Here is a 16192-nt window from a genome sequence, read left to right on the forward strand (position 1 = left end):
GATACCACTTATAGGGTCGAGATGGCGACTAGATAGGGGTGAATAGTTGTTTCTAAAACTTAATCATGTTGGCTAACCGAAACAAGTGTGGAATTAAAACTATCGGTCTACCCAAGACTACACCCCTCTATCTATGTTCTCTAGCACCTTGCAAAGATCCTAATTAAGCAACAAAGGTGCTAGGCTAACTAGAGCTTACCTAACCAATTCTAGGAGCAAGGTCACACAAACCTATGCCACTAGTATTTCAAGCAATGAGGGAGCTCCTACACATGCTAGTAAGCAAAAGCACAAAGCCAACTAAGCTCACTAGCAATACTCAATAATAAGGCAACCAATGCCAAATTAGAGAGCGCAAATACTTAGCTACACAAACTAAGCAAAACGACTAACAAGGTTACACAAACCAAATTAGCCACGCAAGGAAGCTACTTTTATGCTACACAAGCAAGAAGGTAACTAGTGAGCTACACAAGCTAACTAATTACAAGAGCAACTACACAGGCACAATGTATATAAAAGTAATCACAAGCTTATGTAAGGAGATTGCAAACCAACGGGAACAACAAGGTTGACACGGTGATTTTCTCCTGAGGTTCATGTGCTTGCCAACACGCTACATCCTCATTGTGTCGACCGCTCACTTGGTGGTTTGGTGGCTAATTAGCATCACTCGCCAAGCCCACACGTCGGGCACCACAAGAACCTACCCCAAAAGTGAGGGTAGCTCAATGACACGCTCAACTAGGGTTGCTCTTCATGGCTCTGATGGGGCGAGCACAATGCCCCTCACAAAGCTCTTCTCCGGAGCACTGCACAAGCTTCTTGCGAGCTTCGATGGAGACCACCACCAAGCCATCTAGGAGGTGGCAACCTCCAAGAGTAACAAGCACCACCGTCTTGCAACTCGATCATCTAGTGCCACTCGATGCAATCTCACAATGCAACGCACTAGAATCACACTCACTCGCAACTGATTCGCACTCTTACAAGCACAAGTGAGTTAGAGGGCATCCAAGCACTCCTACACAAACCACATTGGCATGAGGGTGCTCAATAACCAGCCCAAGGCCGGCCACACACTCCTTTTATAGCCCCAAGGGCTAAAATAGCCGTTACCCCTTCATTGGGCAAAACGCACACTGACCGAACGTGCAGGTCATAACGACCGGACGCATAGGTCGCAGAGTTCGGTCACTTACAGAGAGGTTCTAGAGATGTTTTTCAGCGACCAGACGCGTCCGGTCATCACTGACCGGACTCTCCATGCATCCGATCAGTTCTAGACATGCTCAAAACACTGACCGGACGCTGGGACCGGACTCACAGGTGCTGATCAGACGCGTAGGTCATAGAGTCCGGTCATAGACCTTTCAGCGCTAAAACAGCTATAACTCTTAGCTCCGAACTTTGATTTTGATGATCTTGGACATTTTGGAAAGCTTACTCAGAGGGATACATATCCCACATGCACACTTGATCCAAATCACAATGGATCAAAATAGTATTCTAATCCAAGGACCATCCTATAGTTCAGAGTACACCGAAAACCCTTTTTCTCTTCTCTAAGTTGATTCACAACAACTCTAACTTCTTCTCCTTTGCAAATGTGGCAACACCACCAAGTGTGCACCACCATGTGTATGTGTGTTAGCTTTTCACAAACATTTTCCAAAGGATTAGTCACTCAACTTGCCACACCACTCGATCCTAGCGATGATGCAAAGTTAGATCACTCAAGTGGCACTAGATGACCGATATGCAAACATGTTTCACCCTCTTGATAGTATGACCATCTATCCTAAACTTGGTCATCAACTTCTATACACACCTATGACCGATGAAATGAAATACCCTAGGTTATACCTTTGCCTTGCGCATTCCATTCCATCTCCTCCAATGTCGATGCAACACATGCACCAACATGATCAACAATGATATGATCCACTTCATACCATCATGTGATCATATTGGTTCATCGATCTTGACTTTACTTGCTTTTCACCATTGCCTTCGTCCATCGGCTTCAAGTCTTGCTCAAGCTTCACCACCACATGGTCCATCGCTCCAAAGCCTCTGCCTTGCCCTTCACGCTTGCAACTAGTCCATCAAGCCAAGTCTTGTCTTGATCTTCTCCACCTTGATCACATGACTCAATGTCATGTCTCATGTGCAATAAGCTCCTTCATCATCACATGTGTGAGCTTTGCAACATCTCCAAACCATTTTCACCTTCACGGCATATGTTGCTCACACACATGTACTTGTGGACTAATCACCTGTGTATCTCACATAAACATAATTAGTCCACCTAGGGTTGTCACTCAATTACCAAAACCACACAAGGACCTTTCAATACGTACATACTCTCTCTATCTCTTTCTCTCTAACTTATAAGGCCATCCCCTTCTCCTATAAAAGGGGATGCGCTCTCTCCCACCAGGGACAGTCACTGGATTCTCTCTCTAGATCTGGCTCTAGAGAACCTGAGCATTTGAACAGCACCACAGCTCTAGATCTCAACAGCTACACAGAGCATATGCTTCAATACTTGGCACACGTTAGAGCACCTGTGACTCTTAACCACTTGGTTTAGAGTCTGTCCGGGCCTCTAACACCCCCTTCTCATTCCATACCTGTTTGTAACCCCACATCAAACTTTGAGCACCTGGGCTCAGGAATAAAGTCACCGACTGACCAAAACTAAACGTAGGGCACGTTGCCTGAACTAGTATAAATCTTGTGTCATTGAGTGCTAGGCCACATCCGATCACAACTCACAACAAAACTACAAATATTTACTTGTTGGTCACTTTTTGCACCGACAGTTGGCGCCATCCATAGGGAGGATGTCGTGTGTTCACGCTTTTGGTCATCGGATGGCCCATCTTTCCACCATCTTCGACATGGTGGGCTCAAGCGATATGATTCGATTTGGCTTGCTGGAGTTTCCCATGCTCTCACTGATGAGGACATGGCACCTTCGAATACGAGCAATGATTATAAGGTGCGCTCGATCCTACATTTGCATAGTGGCTTTGGTTATAATTCACTTGGTTCCACATGTATATGTCACTATTTGATTGTAGGTTCAAATATGTTTCATAATGGAAGTTCATCAAAGTTGAACTTTTGGTTCGTCGGCAGCCCAACAGTGCCTCATTGGGAAGGCCATAACTCATTCATCCGGAGTACGATCGAGGTCAATGAGCACTTGATGGAAAGATTATTTGATAAGCTTTCAAATAGATCTAGTCCCATCTCAATATCACGTCGTCAAGGCCTCCAAATCACTAATATATTCTATCATTATTTTTAGCGGGAGCTACACTATCGTCATGGGCTTGTTAGACATCCTTGGGACCCAGGCCCCAAGAAGATGGAGAACACATAAGAGATGTCCTTGGATGTCCTCCTCCTTGGCCACCACCTTAGGAGGCCAGCAAGGACATCCAAGCCAAGCCAGAGGCCCAGTCCAATCCGAGTTCGAGTCTACCTCAGCCGTCAGGACCAGTCTGCAATAAAACGGACACCTAGGACGCATCCGAACTCTGTTTTTGATGATCCACATATGGATGGAAATATAATTTCATAAGGAAACCAATGGAAGTGGTCCCACATCAAAATTCCATCAGAATCAATGGGAATCGTCGAACAAGTTGATGTCTAGAATCTATCACGGCGCTGCGTCGTCGTCTTTTGGGCTGTTGGGCCTTGTAACGTGTTGGGACACCTTTAGGACGTGAAGAGGGATCCTTGGACGTCCCTTAGGCTATATAATCAGTAGCCACCACCTACATTAGGTTTTGGGTTTTGCTTAGATTATTCTGTCAAGAAACAGTTTTGCCGTTCTTCGGTTTGTGAGACCCCAACTCGTGAGATTAATCTTTCATCTGCAATTTGGTTGCGTTCTTTCTTGTTCTTGCTTGTATTCTTTGTTGCGCAGGTAGGGATTAGCCTTTTTGGTGAGGTCAACCTGGTCCGTGACTTGGTTGATAACCAGAGGAGCTGTGGTGCTAAGATTGCAGGGTTCGATCTTTCGATCTGAAGCCGGATCGGTGTGTCATTCTCCGCCACAACGATAGTTACCATCACCTGACGGAAGATCGGGATCCCCGTCTCCATTAAGTGGAAATTAGAGCTTCAGGTATACCGTCAAGTTCGCATCTTACCCTTAGTTCGAGTGTTTTTGCTTTTATCCCATAGTCCAATGCCATATTTGTTTCCTATCCTATAACCATCCACGCCATAGCCTTTGCATGATTCAGTTTCAGAGTCCGCTTTGTTGAGTTTGTGTCCTAGGTCAAAGTCTTGTTGCTGGTTTAGATTGTGTTCTTTTCTAGTTTGTGTTGATACCTCCACCCACCGCTATTTCGTATCACCATCGGTTTGCATCTTGTGTCCACTAAATCCCTGATTCGAGCAGTTTTCTTAAAACAATCATAACTTTTGCATCCGAACTCAAAACGGGACAAATTTTATATCTACGGAGAACGCCAAAAAATTTTAGATCTATTTCATCCCAGCATTGCTGGGTTTGCAAAAATTATATTTGCGAAATTCAATTAGGAAAATTGAGTTTCTGGGCCCACAAGTTTTGGTATGCTTTTTAGCACAGTCCTAATTTTCTATAGGCCACATCTTTTATTCAATTGAGCTCAAATTTTTTTGTGGTTTATTCTTGTGTGCTCCTTGCTGAGAAAAAAATATCAAAAGAGCAAAAGCAAGAAAAAAAGATTGGACAAAAAAATAAAAGAAAAAAAATAGTAAAAGAAAATAGAAGATATCGAAAAGGAGCACATAAGGAACACTCAATAGCTCTATTGTTTGTGATACCTTTTGCCTTGTTCACATCCATTGCTACCTTTGATACTTGTTTCCTTTCATCCTTGTTTCCTCTCTTGTTTATCATAATTGGTGATAGGAACACGTATAGGCCAGCAACTAGGACAAGTGCTCTGGACATTTATTCAATATTGCTGTCTATCACTGACTTGTGTGCCACATATACATATTTGTTCTTTTGCATGCCTCCCAAGCTCCACATATACTTCAGATCGGGGTAGAAAAAGACCCTTGCAATCTTGGTGTCACACCCTCACAGGTATCACGTACCAGCCACCGGTTGTACCGTCCACTGCTTTGCGTTGGTAAGAACCTTGTAAGAGCTTGATAAGGTGTTTCCTTTTGCTGTGATCTTGAGAGGTAGCACCACTCCACCTGCGTAGTAGGATTATTAGGGATAACCTTCACTGTTTGTTCCTCATTTTTGTGTTTACAATGATAGGTTGTTCGTATCCACCGAATTATGATGGTATAGGTGCTGATGAGTACATGGAGTGGGAAATTGCCATAGACAACATATTTGCTACTCGCTTTATGTGTCCAAGGAGGAAGGTAAAAAATGTAGCTAGTATTTTGCGACATTCTGCTTTATCTTGGTGGGAGTCTTTAGATCCTTCTAATAAACCTCAAACTTGGAATGATATGAAACTCCTTATACGAGAAACCTTTGTTGATCCACCTCCTGTTTTGACTTCATATGATGAGGTGCACCATTTAGGGGAAGAGTCTATTGTTATTCCTCTTGCTATGACTAACCTTCTGTAGGATAATGTATATAAGCGAGAGGATGACATGGAAGAAAATGAGGAGCTCACAACCTCATATGCAAATTCAGAACCATCACTTCATAATGCACCTATTACTCCTGCTAAGAACATAGGTAATGCCCATGGTCCTATACTCACGGAAGGTAAAAATTGTCTTAATATAATAAATTTTTCCATAAACCATGTTGTCATAGAGCAATTGTTAGTGGAACCCTCTTTTGATTTATCTTTGTCCCATGATAATTTGCTTGATGTTCCTTATGACAAAGATGAGTTGGTTGAAGATGCTTTAGTTTTACATATTTTGGAACCAATTACTTATGCTAAACATAAAATTTTGCTTCCCATTGCTACCGAAAAAGATGAAAAGAAATTATTGTATTCTTCAAATACTTTAGGTTATATTGAGTTTGATACTTTATATGCTCTTAGTAGTTTAGAAGAGAAACTTAAATGTGTTGAATTGTCATGGTTGTCTACTTGTACATATCACTTTATTGGCAAATATAATTGTAAACGAGAGTATATGGTGCATCGTGTCTATATTTGTTCAACTCTGAAATCTCCTTTCATTGTGCAAAAATATGATCAACTAGAGGGCACCAATAGTGATAATATTGTCATGTCGAAATCCCCAAGTTTTGTAATGAGGCAACAGGTTAAATTTCAAGAAGGGGAGCAATGTTGGCTACTACCGACAACTTATCCACCAGCTAAGCTCAAACCGAGGATGGTTTGTTGTTAAGAAGGGGAGGATGATGAGGACATGGCACCTTCGAATACGAACAATGATTATAAGGTGCGCTCGTTCCTACATTTGTATAGTGGCTTTGGTTATAATTCACTTGGTTCCACATGTACATGTCACTATTTGATTGTAGGTTCAAATGTGTTTCATAATGGAAGTTCATCAAAGTTGAACTTTTGGTTCGTCGGCAGCCCGATAGTGCCTCATTGGGAAGGCCATAACTCATCCATCCGGAGTGCGATCTAGGTCAATGAGCACTTGATGGAAAGCTTGTTTGATAAGCTTTCAAATAGATCTGGTCCCATCTCAATATCACATCGGCAAGGCCTCCAAATCACCAATATATTCTGTCGCTATTTCTGGCGAGAGCTACACTGTCGTCATGGGCTTGCTAGACATCCTTGGGACCCAGGCCCCAAGAAGATGGAGAACACCTAAGAGATGGCCTTGGACGTCCTCCTCCTTGGCCACCACCTTAGGAAGCCAGCAAGGACATCCAAGCCAAGCCAGAGGCCCAGTCCAATCCGAGTTCGAGTCTGCCTCGGCCGTCAGGACTAGTCTGCAATAAAACGGACGCCCAGGACGCATTCGAACTCCGTTTTTGATGATCCACATATGGATGGAAAGATAATTTCATAAGGAAACCAATGGAAGTGGTCCCACATCATAATTCCATCAGAATCAATGGGAATCGTCAAACAAGTTGATGTCTAGAATCTGTCACGGCGCTGCGTCGTCGTCTTTTGGGCTGTTGGGCCTTATAACGTGTTGGGACACCTTTAGGACATGAAGAGGGATCTTTGGATGTCCCTTAGGCTATATAATCAGTAGCCACCACCTACATTAGGTTTTGGGTTTTGCTTAGATTATTCTGTCAAGAAACAGTTTCGTCGTTCTTCGGTTTATGAGACCCCAACTCGTGAGATTAATCTTTCATCTGCAATTTGGTTGCGTTCTTTCTTATTCTTGCTTGTGTTCTTCGTTGCGTAGGCAGAGATTAGCCTTCTTGGTGAGGTCAACCTGGTCCATGACTTGGTTGATAACCAGAGAAGCTGTGGTGCTAAGATTGTAGGGTTCGATCTTTCGATCTGAAGCCGGATCGGTGTGTCATTCTCCGCCACAACGATAGTTACCATCACCTGACGGAAGATCGGGATCCCCGTGTCCATTACTCACCTTTTGGGATGTAGGTTCCTCCCATCTTCAAGCCGCTCTAGACCTTCCTCTTTGGAAATCTGGACTTCATCGCCGACCAGCTCGGCGTACTCCTCCTCCACGAGGAGGCACCAGTCCTAGCATCCACTGGAGGAGGAGCGTCCTCCGCCAGCCCTAGGCCACTCGATGACCTCAACCTCAAGACACCTATGCTTCACTTCGAGCCCATGCTAGGCTCAAACTCCATGGTGAGTAACATATATATCGTTCTTTATTCACTATTTAACACCTTCCATCGACTCTCCGAAGGGACCTCGTTGTCCCCACCATGACCGTCGTGCAATCGGTTCCTCTACGGCTTCACGTCCCCTGCGGACACATATGCACGAGGCTCCGAAGGATGCTGACGCTGCCCCCTCTCACATCTGAATTCATGGGGATGGCGGGAGGAGTGCGCAGGATCGATAATCCCTGCGTTGAAGCTAGGTGGATCTCCAGCTCCATCGAGCGGACCCTTCTGGCTTGCTCGTGTGCCTCGGCACGGGATGAAATTTTGTGCCGACAATCGTTCAATGTGCCAAGATGTTCATTGCCATTGATGATGAACATTACAAGCGGAGCCCGTCGGGAGTACTCATGAGGTGCATCCCGACCGACTAAGGGAAACAACTTCTCCTCGAAGTCCATGCCAAAATCTATGGACACCACATGGCCCCAAGTCACTAGTCTGAAAAGCTTTCTACTAAGGTTTTTACTGGCCCACCGCACTACGAGATGCAGAGGAGGTTATCTTTAGGTGTGAGGGATGCCAGTTCTATGATCAGCAAACTCATTTGCTGGTGTAGGAGCTTCAAACCATCCCCATCACCTGGCCATTCGTGGTATGGGGCCTTGACATGGTCAGACCCCTCAAAAAGGACTTGGGTGGCTTCACTCACCTGCTCGTAGCGGTGGACAAGTTTACCAAGTGGATAGAGGCAAAGCCCATCATCAACATCTGCTCAAAAGAGGCGATCAAGTTCTTCCTCGACATCATCTATCAGTTTGGTGTTCCTAACTGCATCATCACCGACCACGGAACAAACTTCACTGAGAAAAAGTTCCTGGACTTCTATGATGGATACAACATCAGGATCGACTGGGCCTCAGTCAGACATCTATGTACTAATAGTCAGGTCGAGCGGGCCAATGGCATGGTCCTCCAAGGACTCAAGCCCCGCATCTTCGATTGACTCAGTAAGTATGCTGGGCAATGGGTTGTAGAGGTCCTAGTGATCCTCTAGAGCCTGAGAACGACCCCAAACCAATCCATGGAGTTCACACCTTTCTTCCTAGCCTAAGGGGCTGAAGCAGTGTTGCCCTCCGACCTCGACCATGGCACCCCAAGAGTGAAGGCCTTCGACCAAGACCGAGCCATGGAGGCTCAGCAGGACATGGTCAACCTACTCGAGGAGGCTCGTGAGACGACCATCATCTGCTCCACTCGCTACCAGCAAACTCTCTATAGGTACCATGAAAGAAAAATCAAGGGGAGGATCCTCGAGGTCGATGATCTCGTACTAAGGAGGACCTAGTCCACCAAGGACAAACATAAGCTCTCTCTGCCTTGGGAAGGACCCTACACAGTGACCGAGGTGATCCAACTGAGTGCCTATCGGCTGAAGGATGACAATGACAACATTCTCACCAATACATGGAACATCGAATAGTTACATCGTTTCTTCCCCTAAAGCTCGGTCTTACCATTTTCTTTCCATTCAAAGTTTGCTCCTACAACACCCCAGCCCGAGCACTCTTAGCCTGGGTCACTCGAGGGCTCCACGGGGATGCGATACCACCCTCCTTTTTTACTATCATATAGTAATACTTTTTGCCCAAATGAAAGGGTGTCGCCCAAACAAAAGGGCATTTCATTCCTTTTGATTACCCTATGTAACTTCTGTTTTAAAATCCCAACCGATCACACCCCACCATGACCTACGGTTACGAGCAGCTAAGCCTCATGGGCCATGCCTGGGTTCTTAAGGTTGTAGCCTATGGGTCAACTGGTAGGTGCAAAAAAGAAAGGACAAAAAAACAAAGCTATGCTAGGGTAAAAACAAGGGCGAATGGGACAAGCTGCCCCTTATGAGTGATTCCATCACAAAACAAAATTGAAATATTCATGAATGTAAAACTATTCACATGGGGGCTCCCCCACAAACTTGTCTTTTACATGTACTGACTATTTCTACTCTAAACTCTACTATGGCCCCCAGCGGCATCGACTGATGGGACGGTCGATAAGGATAAAGGCAGCTCACTTTCGGTCGAGGCGACGTTCGGCTCAGTCAGAGGCGGGACAACGCTCGCTTCTGACCTGATCTCCACTCCTTCCACAAGCTAGATGACATCCTCATGGCACATGTCTTCAGCCATGTTCAAACGGTGAGCCTCCATCATCCATTGCATGGAGACTTGCTCGGCAACTATCTGTGCATATGGCACCAAACTCTCCCCCAACGCATGGATTTCATCTGCGCTCCACCCGTCGGTGTACCCTCTACAGATGGCGGCAAAGTCCAGATCAGGGTGATGGGTCACCACCGAGGTCAACACCCCTAATGTCCTGTAGAACATGCCATCGGCGATGTGTGCCTGAACTTTGTTTGAGACCTCTGCTAGCTAGACGGTGGGCATACTGGTGCTCGGTCCTGACCCGAACACCTCAGATACGACCACCTAGGTGACATTGCAAATTTGGTCAAGCTCTCCCTCAAGAGCATGTCGGTCCTCAAGGGACTTGGCTAGCGCCTCCACGCCTTGACCGACCGCCGCTTTGGTCGTCTCTAGCTCTTGCTCTAGAGAGCCAATTTTTCCACCCAGTTCTAGAAAAAGATGACAAGTTTAGAAGCAAAGGAAAGGAAATAACCAAGGCATCAATCGAAGGCGGAATAGATATATACCAAGGAGGGTGCTTTCGAGGATGAAGAGTCCTTCCTCTTGCTAGGTCACCATCTCGAGCAATCGAGCGTTTGACTCCTCTGCCCCGAGCACCTACCCTCGAAGCGCGACCACTTCTTATTCAGGATCCGACTAGGCCATCCGCTCCATGTCTAGAGCCTCCAAGGACTTCTGAAGTGACACCTTGGTCTCCACCAAGTTGACCTTCACCGCATCAAGTTCCCGCTCAGCAGCAGTCACCCGCTTGACCGCACATTGTTCCACCACCCGTGCTCCCATCACCTCGACCGCCCGGTCTTGGGACTCATGACAGGCAAACTCTAGCTAGTGCCTGAGCTCATCGATCCACCATGACATCATTGCTTCCTGCCCCATCCGATCATGCTCCTCCTGAAGAAATCAGGCTTACGGGTCAACATCACCTCCATATCCTATGAGACAAGAAGCAGCCATACTGAGACAACCATTGAAAGGCCAAGAAGTCAAGAACAACACCAAAAACATAGAGAACTTACGTCTGCAATGCATGGTAGGTCCATTGTCATGGCTTGATAGACGAGCTCAACCCACTCTAAGGCCTCCTTGAGCCTCGCCTCACTATGGGCAAGATCAGACTCCATCGATAGTCCTCTCTCCCCAAGCAAGTGCTAGAGCCTCACTTCCTCCTCATCACAAAGGATGAACTAAGCCTTTCCCAGCTCGTTGGGGCAAGGCCACACCAGCTCACGGGTTGCCCCTGACCCACTGGAAGATCCAACCATTGCAGTGTCATGCGACGGCCAGATCATCACCAACTCCCACAATGGCAGGATGGCTGGCGGCTCCACCCTAGTGCCTACCTCGCTAGAGCAAGGATCTCCACCACCTAGACTCCATGGCTCACCGGCAGATGTTCTACCTCTGGCCTGGCCATGTCTCCTCTCGACCCCTCTAGCTCTGACCAGGAGGGTGAACTGTGTGCTCCACCGTCGAGCGAGGTAGGGAGCCCAAGTTCCCTCCAATCCTCCTCCACAGCTGTTGGGGGAGGGATCATGAGGGTCACCTCTAACCCAACCTCTGCCATCACCACAGGGATCGCCACCATCACCATCGCCGCCGCTGCCGCCGTGCTCACAACTGGCTAGAAAGACGCAACCCCTAGTAAGGAAGGTTGCGCCACCGCCAGCCTACTTCCTCTACCGCTCATCGTGACCTGCTATAGGCTAGGTCTCCACTCTTCTTGCACGGGAGGTGGGGAGACTCCCAGTCCCACCAGCCCCTGGCTACTGTCAAACAAACATGAGTTAGTCACACTCAAAAAGCTCTACTATGAGAACAAGAAGGAGCCTAAATGCTTACCTAGATGAAAGCGGTAGAGCCCTAAAGCCCCGACTAGCTGATGGTAGGCCGATCGGACAAGGATCACCCATGGGTCGCAATCCAGGCCCCCTCGCATCGACCGAGGCACGAGCCGACCCGACCAGTCCCCAGTTAGCCCACGAATGGTCGTGACCGCCAACTTGTGGTGGAACCACTAGAGCCACTGGCGAAACATCCCCCTGATGGGGGTCATGCACATGTGCCGGCCCCGAAGATGTAGGGGAATGAACATGTTCTTCCGATCGGCCAGCGTGCTCCGCCACACTCAGAGCAGGGGGTGTGGAGCCAATGATGCCTCCGAATGACGTGGCGACTATGCCCACTTTGCCTCTCATTCGATAGCTGTGTCTTCGCTCATGGTGCACTTCCTTGACTTAGGAATGTCACCGCGCATCTCTATATCACGTCCGTTATCAACGGATGCGGTCATAGGCTCATGATGCTCCACTGAGGTCATGATAGTGCCCCTATCTCCTTTGTCCTCGGAGGCACTCGCATCACCACCCATCTCCGTGGGCTCCTCTGACTCGAGCTCTACCTCCACATCACTCCGGCTCTCACCCCCTAGACCTGTCGGCTGATTTCCTTCTCCTTTTCAAACCTCCTCCGGGACTTTTTAGCTCTCTTCTTCTTCTTGGCAAGCGCCACCTCCTTCTAGGCATCTTGCCGAGCTACGCCCTCCGGCCCCCTTGGAAGGTGCGGCCGAGATTTGTAACCCATAAGTCCCTATGAAACGGGTAACCCAAAATCAAAACAAAGAAGAGCAAGAGGGAAAAGGTCATAGGAAAAGGGGGCATACTAGATTGGACAGCTTTATGGCGTGAAGAGGTCTAGGCGTCCCTTTGAGGGAGTCTTTATCCCTTAGCTATAGCACCCAATCAAGTCGACTTCATACTTCAACCTTTGGCAACTCCTCTGGCGACCTATGGTCGGGATCCATCGGGCCAATGTATTCCCACATCGGCCGTGTTCTTTCCACCAATGAGGCAAACCGATGGCGGAAGAAGGTGTGGAAGACCCGCAACCCATTGAGGCCATGCTGCACAAGCTTCTAAAGTTATGCCTCGATAACTTCCAACTTGTTTTGCTGACTGACAGGACCCCACGACCAGCTTCCCCACCTCTCCGGCCTTCTTTCGGTGAACAATGAGAATGGCACCTCCACTAGATTCCTGATGTAGAACCACTCGTTGTGCCATCCCCAATTGGAGTCATAGGGGGAGTACGTAGGGTAGGGGGTTGACAGCTTTGGCTTCTTCTACAAGGTGAATCTCCCAACTGGTGTGGTTCTGGGTGGCTTCCCCTCGGATAGGGCTTGCCCACTGAAGATCCACCGGAAGTGGGCCATGTGTGGCTCCATCCCAAGGAAGGCCTCATAGATGATGACAAAGTCGATGATGTGCAACACCCTAGTCGGGTTGAGGTGCTGTAGCTCTAGGCCCCACTTGTTGAGGAGCCTACGCAAGAACCAGTGCGTGGGGTACCCAAGCCTACGCTTGTGGAAAGCGAGAAAGGAGATGACCTCATCGGCCTGGGATTGTGGAACAACTTCTCTTAGTGCAGGAGCCCTCCAACGTGCCACCTCCTTCAATGGGAGTAGCCCCTTCTCAGCGAAGGCAGCCAGCACCTCCTCATCCACATTGGATGGCCTCCAGTTCGACGTCACACCTTGGATTCATGAACGGATCTGTAAGTTCTCCTCTCCCTCACTTTACCCTCTCTCCTAGAAACCGTTGCAGTGCATGAATGGGCTTGGCGAAAAGGAAGAAGGAGAAGAGGCAGCAGTTGGAGAAAGGCGAAGGAATGGGAGAAAAACCCTCTCTCTTCCCCCTATTTAAATATGAGGAGGTGTACGATGGGACGACGTCCTAGCTAATGGGATGCGCCTGCCCAATGAAACATCGCCCGGTTAATGGGACATGGCCTAGGCAGGGCCCACCACTACCGCAACCCAGGCATGGGAAACAAGGCACAACCACAGGCAAATGACCCTCGCCTTCCCAGGTAGGGTTTGGAAGGGCCCACCAACGGGATCTCCATCAAGGAGAAGCCAATGGGTCACCTTAGTCGATTAGATGGCTCGAGCGGCTGCCAAGAGATAGGTAAGAGAGCAATGGGATGCCCTAGGTGGGTTCTCCATCATGAATGACAGGCCCTGATTCCATTCGAACATATCCGACAAGAGCTCCCCGAACCCATCACATGAGCCATCGAGGTAACTTTACCAAAACCCACTTTTACTTTTCCAATACATAGTCATTCATTCATTTCATTCATACAAGCATTCATACATTCATCCATACATTAATCCCATACATACAAGCATTACATATGTAGCTGTTGCATCACAACGCTTCATGTTGCATCACGAAGCGGTAGTCGCCTCATTCGATATGAGCGACAATCGACCAAGGTTCGAAGGCTGGCCCATGAAGGGCTCGAGGCCGCCTCACATCAAATAGAGCTAGGGGAGAAAATGCAGATGAGCCCTAGTGGCCCTCGCCTAATCTGCTCAGGAGCAAACAGGGTCATCTTGACCTTCTCGTTTGATCCTAACCTCGAGCCATGCCCATAGAATCTCCATCAAGGGGAGGCCAGTGGGCCACCTAAGTTGGTCTCTAGAATGGCTTGGGCATCTACCGGGAGGTGGGTTAAGGAGTAGTGGAATGCCACATGAGGGCTATGCCGACCTGGTTATGAACGATGGACCCGGATTCCACTCGGATGTGCCTGTTAGTGAGCTCACCGAGCACATCACTCAAGCCATCGAGGCAAGCGACGTTAGCCCAACCCCTCCGATTGCGAAAACTGCAGATGGGGGAACACATGAAACTAGACGGACCCCTCGGCCATGCCCCGATGCTTGGGTCCGCAATCTGTTGTGCCTGACCCCTCGATAGCGTGCCGACACCTGGGTCCATGCTCCATTCACGCCTGAGCCCTCAGCCGCACCCCGATGCTTGGGTCCACGCTCTGTCTCACCTAACCACTTAGCCACACCTGACACTTGGGTCCGCGCTCCATCACGCCTGACCCCTCGGCCATGCCCTGACAGTTGGGGACATGCCTGACACCTGGGTCTATGCTCCATCACGCTCGACCCATCGGTCGTGCCCCGATGCTTGGGTCCGCGCTTCGGCGATTGGGTCCACGCTCTATCGCGCCTGACCCCTCGGCCACGCCCCAACACCTGGGTCCGCGCTCCGTCATGACCCGACCCCTCGACTGTGCCCCGACAATTGGGTTCACGCTCCATCTTGCCTGACCCCTTGGCCATGCCTGACACCTGGGTCCATGCTCCGTTGCACCTGACCCCTCAGCCGTGCTCTAACGCTTGGGTCCATGCTCCATCTCGCCTGACCCCTCGGCCATGCACCGACACCTGGGTCCACGCTCTATCACGCCTGACCCATCAGCCATGCCCAACAGCTGGGTCTGCACTCCATCGCGCTCGACCCCTCGACCCACGATCTTACACCCACCAGGTGCTCTCATAAAACAAGCATAAACAACCCCTTCACAACTTCATAGAAGTCCCAAAAGGGCATAGGGGCTCCTATCGGGTTCATAAACCTAGGGTCCCCAATGGGCCCGCTTCCTAGCAAAAACTCAGTCCAGCAGACGGCGTAACGACAATGCGCGCCTCCCATACTAGCCTAGTTACCTAACGACCGGCCGAGAGAATGATCTAGTCTCCGACCGGAAGGCCTAGCCAAGGAGGGGACACAGTCCGACTCCGACCTCCTTTTCTAACTAGGGAAACGCCGGACCTCCACTCGTGATTCTTCCACGACCGACATGGTCAGAGCTGACTGGGAACGACTGACCGAGGATGCCCGCTCGGTAAGGACCCAAGGATCAGGTGGAGCAGATAAGGCAAGGCGCTCAAGTCAACCGCAATACCGAGGACTATACCCTGCCATACCCTGCACACCTATAGGACAATGCCATTAGGCCATGCTAGATGGGTACTATACAACCTTCTAAGTGTGTCAGAACCCAAATAGTGTTGTGGGCGCCAACATTTATCTTACAGTATTGTAGGCGCCGACATTTACCATACCAGGCGAACACGGTAAAACCTACCAGACGCATCTAGGCATGAACAATATTGTGGATGCCGACAATCGTCTCCTACCCAGTGGTGTGAGCAACAAGACTAGGTAGCACACGTACATACTCTCTCCCTCTCTTTCTCTCTAACTTGTAAGGCCATCCCCTTCACCTATAAAAGGAGATGTGCTCTGTCCCACCAGGTACGGTCGCTAGATTCTCTCTCTAGATCTGGCTCTAGAGAACCTAAGCATTCGAACAGCTCCATAGCTCTAGATCTCAACAGCTCCACAGAGCATACACTCTAATACTTAGCACACGT

This window comes from Miscanthus floridulus, chromosome 7 (genome assembly GCF_019320115.1).
Source record: "Miscanthus floridulus cultivar M001 chromosome 7, ASM1932011v1, whole genome shotgun sequence".
Lineage (NCBI taxonomy): Eukaryota > Viridiplantae > Streptophyta > Magnoliopsida > Poales > Poaceae > Miscanthus > Miscanthus floridulus.